Genomic DNA, 6000 nt, shown 5'->3' on the forward strand with positions numbered 1-6000 from the left:
CGGTGGTGGCGCACGCCTTTAATCCCAGCACTGGGAGGCAGAGGCAGGCGGATCTCAGAGTTCGAGGCCAGCCTGGTATACAAAGCAAGTTCCAGGAAAGGAGCAAAGCTACACAGATAAACCCTGTCTCAAAAAAACCAGAAAAAAAAGAAAGAAATAAAGAAAGAAAGAAAAAGAAAAAAGAAAAAAAGAAAAGAAAAGAACCACTAAAAACACTACAAAGTTGTATAGTCAAGGTCACAACAAATGAATTCAAATTCATTCTATTTATGAAAATATTTTTGTGAATGTGTGTACTGGTTAAATTACCTAAGGAGGACCTTGTACAGGAAGAAAGTGAAATCCAGGAAAGACTTGCAAACTTAGAACTTTTAACATATTCCCAAAGCTGTACACGAATCAATGGTAAATGATGGGAGCCTTAATAGACACATTGCTGAAGCACAGCTTCTGATTGAGGATTGCTCCCCGCAAGCTGTATTTTACATGGATAACCTTCCAAAGCAAGGCTTCCAGCTGTAAAGAAGGCAAGGAAAGCGATGGGCACTTACATCCCAGCTACTCAGGAAGTCAGAGTGAGCTCCAAGCCAGCCAAGCCACACTGTGAGACCATGTCTCAAGAAAACCAGAAGCTCTGAGCCACACCACCTGACAAGATATTTTTGTCAAACTTTTTTCCTTTGCTTTAAAAAATATGTCTTACTTTAGTCCAGTGGTGCTCAACCCTCCTAATGCTGCAACCCTTTAATCCAGTTCCTCATGTTGTGGTGACCCCCAACTATGAAATTATTTTCGTTGCTACTTCATAACTATAGTTTTGATACAGTTATGAATTGTAATGTAAATATCCGATGTGCAGGATGACATCCAAAGTGGTTGTGACCCACAGTTTGAGAACCACTGCTTTAGTCCTTTAAATATATTCAAAAGCCCACTTGAGCCCAGGAGTTGTGTGTGTGTGTGTGTGTGTGTGTGTGTGTGTGTGTGTGTGTGTATGCATATATGTGTGTATGTGTGTATATGAGAGATTCATTCTATAAGTTTTGTTATTCTAGAGAACCCTGACTGCTACAGATGGTAAGACCGTATTACTGGAGACACTGTCTATTTTGGAAGCAGGGAATGGAGAAATCAAGCTGAAGCACCCATGCTAGGGGTGTGTGCCTGTTATTCTCATGCTGGAGAGGCAGAGACAGGAGAGTCACTGGAGCCCACTGGCCAGCCAGGCCAGCCAATCAATGAAAGACCCTCTTCCAAAAACTGCGGTGGAGAGCAATCAGAAAGACATCCAGCACAGGCCTCTCTTTGGCCTCTATGCTGGCTAGTAGGCAAGTCCTGGGGATCCCCCTGTCTCTCCACCTCAGCACTGAGATTACAGGTATGCTGTGCCTGGCTTCTTATGTGGGTACTGGTGATTTGAACTCAAGTCCTCATGCCCATGTGAGAAACACTTCTCTGACAAACAGTAGCTAATCACATACAGTAATATACAACAATAGTAATATCTCACAAGCAGAGATTATTCTGGGAACACAAAGCTGGTTTAATAGTCTCAAAGTAATCAATGCAATCCACAACATTAGTATTCTAAATAAGTCAAACCACATAACCACCATATTAATTGGTGCATAACAGATTAGAGGAAATCAAACATTTAATTATGGGGAAAAAACTCTCAGCCATGCAAAACTAAATGAAAACTTCCTCCTCATCATGTCCTCTCACCTCCTCATGCCCAACACACACCTAGATTTTAGCCCCAAGTAATGAGGAAAGATGTACCACATCAAATAATTTTCACTTGAAAAGCAGTCTGAGAGTTGGAAACTTATTTGAATGTTGGGTGTGTCTTTCAAGATCCCCTTGGGAACTCAGGTCCAAGGAAGTCAAAATGAAGAGGTAAGGTTAAGTGGAAGTGTCCCAGTGTTTTACAAAAGGATCTACCCTCAAGACAAAGTGGAAGAAATCTTTGGCACCTGTTGATGGTATAGGGCCCATTAAGCAAAGCAAAATCACAGAAATGCCAGAGACAAGATAAGGAATAAGGGGAAGGGATGAAAATGGAGGATAGTCCAATCCTTCTAATCTTCCTTTGCAGAAGATCTAGTTTCTTTTCTTTAGTTTTTATTTTTAGACGGATTTCTTACAGAAAAATAAGGAATACAAGCCCAATCACTCCCTCACACACCAAGAATGTCGTCATTTTTCTTGATGACATAAACAATAGCTCCTTCCTAAAAGGACAGTTTATCTTCCTTGTCTTTTGTCTAAATTGCTACAACTAGCAGGGGCAGGAAACAAAACAGGATGTGAACAAGAGTACTATCCCTAGAAAAACAAAACTAAATAATCACTCCAACGCAACAACTTTCTAAACATAGACTAAAATTTGTATGTATATATTTCTACTTTATGACCATCCCTATAAAATGAAATCTGTTTTCCAGAAGCTGGGTTCTAAATCGAGTATAATACAGAAGGAGGAGGAGGAGGAGGAGGAGGAGGAGGAGGAGGAGGAGAAGAAGAAGAACACTACCATCACAGTGTTAAACTTACCTTCCATGAGTTATGGTGGTGTGGAGAAAAACACAAGCTCATTATCATGAAAGATGCCTATTTCTTTATGTAAGTGTGAGGCACCATAATGTGTAAGAAAATGTCAATGTTTAAACATTATAACTACCCTAGTGTTGTGAGAAGCAAGTGAGAAATGAAGCAGGCTAAAGGGATAACAGATCCACATCTCCTTTCTGGAGTCTACATCTACTCGCTGAATGGTGATTCAGTTCCTACAAGTTAGATAATAAATAAATACTAGGGAATTAAATAAATAAGACAAAATAAAATAAATCGAGAAATAAATAAATAAAAGAGAATCTACTCGTTTTCACAAAGCCCAGAGGTTCCTCTAAGAAATACGCATTTTAGATACGAGGGTATTGAAAATCACATAAGATAACCCAGACTGGGTTATTTAGTCTGGGATCCCCGCCCTCGGGATGGTGCTGCCCACATTTAAGTTGGGTCTTTCCCCTCAGTTAACACAATCTAGAAATTTTCCCCAGACACGCTCAGAGGTTTGCCCCTTAGGGTGATTCTAGAGCTTGTCAAGTGGGCGATCAAAACCTACCTGGCAAATTAACAACTACTATTCACCACTCCACAACAGTCCTGGGGTTAGTCTCTGAACAAAGTGAAGCTGGGAGACCTTAGACAGGTAGACATCAGACAGAGGAGAAACAACATAAGAGAGTCCAGAGATTTTTCAGTTGGTAAGATTAAAGACATCAAACAAATGTGTGCTGGTGGTTTGCACCTTTAATCTCAGCACTCAGGAGGCAGAGGCAGGAGGATCTCTGTGAGTTCGAGGCTAGTCTGGTCTACAGAATGCGTTCCAAAACAGCCAGGGCTACATAGAGAAAACTTGTCTTGAAAACAAACGAACAAACAAAAATCATCAAACAAAAGACTTCCAGTTACAAAGATCTGAGTATTCTCTTGCTGCCAAAGCTATCATGCCAACAGCACATTGCCCAGGGGTCAAAAAGATATCTGACAATTCCTTGTCACCCACATGGAACTTTCAACTTTTCAACACGTCTTCCTACGGAAATGACATGGTAAGGTTCTCCTAAAATTAGAGACAAATGCAGACAAAATGAAGGCAGGGGGAGACAGAATAAATTCAGAAAGTTGCAGCAGAAAATTTTCCTAATCTTTAGTAAGTATCTACATAGAGGGAAAACACTGTGCCTCCAAAACTAGATCTGGTCACATCCTTAAATAATAAACAAACCCAAGAAGAATAGACGTAGTGTTATCAAAACAGAAGAAAATGTTTCAGAAACCAGAAAAACTATTTTCTAAGGCTTATTTACTTATATTCTTTATGTGTGTGGGGGGGGGAGTTTCCTGCATGTATGCTTGTGCATCATGTGCGTGTCTGGTGCCCACAGAGGAAAAAAGAGGGCATCCAATTCCCTGGTGTTACAGGTGGTCATGAGTCCCTATGTGGGTACTGGAACATGAACACGTGTCCTCTGCAAAGTAGCAAGTGTCCTTAACCTCTGAGTGGTCACTCCAGCTCAAATGTATAAAACTCTTAAATGGAAAATAATAAGGGAAATGTAAGGAAATAAAATTGTGTACATAGAGTACATCAGTTAACTAACAAACATCCAGAAAAAGAGACCCCAAGAAATCAGAGCAAAGGAAAATCTAAAATCTAAAAAAATTATATATATATTCTAGATCTGGAGGAGATGGTTCTCCAGATTGGCACATCATATCAAAAAAATGCATGGTTTTGATTCAAGTAAGGCATGGTGATATGAACCTATAATCCCAAGTACTTGAGAGGGTGAGGCAGAAGATTTACAGATTTAGAACTAGCCTGGACAGCATAACAAGACTCATTTCAAATAAATAGTGTGTGGTTCAAAGAATACTAACAAGAAATTGAAAAGATAGTACATCCAATGAGAAAAATATTTGTAAATCATATATAAGAAATATATGTAGGGGCTGGAGAGATGACTCAGAGGTTAGGAGCCATGACTGCTCTTCCAGAGAACCTGGGTTCAATTCCCGGCACCCACGTGGTGGCTCACAGCCATCTGTAATGAGATCTGGTGCCCTCTTCTGGCGTGCGGGGATACATAGAGGCAGAATGTTGTATACATAATAAATAAATAAATAAATAAATAAATAAATAAATAAATAAATATTTAAAAAAATAAATGTATGTAAAGAATATATAAAGCATACTATGGAATATACAGGAAGATATGCAAAAGGCCTACAGGCACGTGAAAAGCCACTCGACATCATAAAACACCAGAGAAAAGAAATAAAACTCACAGAGATAGAATTACTCACAGAGTAATTCTCCTTCACTAGGATGGCTATAATACAAAGAATGGACAGTGACTGATGCTGGTCAGAAGGTACAGAAATGGCCACTGTAAAACAGTGCAGCCACTTTGAAAAATGTTGGCAGTTGCCTAAAAACTTCGACAGCTGCATGACCAAGAAATTCCAATCCTACATAGATAACAAAGGAACAAGCAGTAAGACAAATACATAAATATCTATAATGGCAAAACTGTGGACTCAAGTGTCCATAAATTGACAAGTGGGTAAACAAAAGATGATGTAATCATACAACAGAACACTATTCAGCCATTAAATATAATAGAGGACAGAAAATGGCTGCCAGGTATTCATCTGACTTATTTTGACCAAGGCATTCACAATGAGATTAAATTACTGCAGCTTTTTAATTTATGCCCATTGGCATTTGGGGCCTTCTCTGTCTCTATCTCTCAGATGTTCTCTGGAGACGCCCCCCAAAATGCCAATGGGCATAAATTAAATGGGTGACGTACTAGTGTCAAAGCATGCCCCTGGTGTCTTCATGGCCCTACTTTAATGGCTGTATTAATTTACATTCCTGCAGGCAGGATACGGGTTCCCAGTTCTCTCACCCGCATTGTGTGGTGATGGGGCTATTTATAACAGCCATTCTAACTGTGGTTACAAGGAGAACGCTTTGCGAATTTGATTTGTGTTTCCATGAAAGCTAATGATATTAAGGAATTTTTCATATATTTGTCAGTTGCTCATTCATATTTCTTCATCTGAGAAGTTACTATTGAGACTATTTGCCAATCTTTGCATTAAATTGCTTGTTTTTTTTTTATTCAGTGTTTTGAGGATATAAATCCTGACAGATAAATAAATACCTGATAAATATTCTCTTCTGTTCTGTAGATTGTCTGCTCCCTCTCTTGTTCCTTTGCTGTGCGGAAGTGTTTTGGCCTGATGCAATCTCATTTATTGAGTTTTGCTTCTACTATCTAGAAAAATATCTAGATAGTCCTATCTAGAAAAAACATTGCCTGTATCTATATCTTGAAGTATTTTGTTTAGGCTTTCTTCTAATAGTTTCAGAATTTCAGGTCTTATATTAAAGCCTAGGATATGTCTAGAGACTAGTTT

The 6000-nt window shown here is 39.1% G+C and overlaps 1 pseudogene; it reads right to left on the reverse strand.

Moving 5' to 3' along the window:
• LOC114702838 overlaps positions 1 to 5492 on the reverse strand; it is a 52222-nt pseudogene extending 46730 nt beyond the window's left edge.
• Positions 5493 to 6000: the final 508 nt, after the last annotated feature.

The sequence above is a fragment of the Peromyscus leucopus genome, chromosome X (genome assembly GCF_004664715.2).
Source record: "Peromyscus leucopus breed LL Stock chromosome X, UCI_PerLeu_2.1, whole genome shotgun sequence".
In the NCBI taxonomy this organism is placed as follows: domain Eukaryota; kingdom Metazoa; phylum Chordata; class Mammalia; order Rodentia; family Cricetidae; genus Peromyscus; species Peromyscus leucopus.